At 49.7% G+C, this 449-nt stretch overlaps 1 non-coding gene across 1 annotated transcript; it reads left to right on the plus strand.

Annotated features, from left to right (window-relative positions):
* The first annotated feature begins 106 nt into the window (after positions 1-106).
* Positions 107-177, plus strand: TRNAG-GCC. The gene has a single exon. It is a non-coding gene; the product is annotated as a tRNA-Gly (tRNA).
* Positions 178-449: the final 272 nt, after the last annotated feature.

Raw genomic sequence — 449 nt, forward strand, 5'->3', positions numbered from 1 at the left:
GCCGGAACGGATGTCACGTGTTCCTGGTGTCTCCGATTACCTGGGAAGATGGGAAGGTCTGCGGGTTCTGGCAGCTTTCGTGTGAGATGCCCAACTCTCAAGCAGTGCATGGGTGGTTCAGTGGTAGAATTCTCACCTGCCACGCGGGAGGCCCGGGTTCGATTCCCGGCCCATGCAGCCCAGCATTCCCAGCAGCATTCCCATGGGAATCTAGGAAGGGTAAATTTTACTCCAAACAAATGCTTACCCACCTAAGAGGCTGGAGGAGGGAGAGAAGAGGGGGAGGTGAAGATGTACAACAATGAAAAAAAAATTAAATTACAAAAGAAGAAAAGAGTTCTATTGACCTAGTGACAAGAAACTGCACTGCAACTCCAAAGGCTTGTGGTTCAAATCCACCAGTTGCTCCACGGGAGAAAGATGGGCAATCTCCTTTTGTGTGATTAACT

This window comes from Elephantulus edwardii, unplaced genomic scaffold (assembly GCF_000299155.1).
Source record: "Elephantulus edwardii isolate Elephantulus edwardi_28Jun2011 unplaced genomic scaffold, EleEdw1.0 scaffold00202, whole genome shotgun sequence".
NCBI classification, from domain to species: domain Eukaryota; kingdom Metazoa; phylum Chordata; class Mammalia; order Macroscelidea; family Macroscelididae; genus Elephantulus; species Elephantulus edwardii.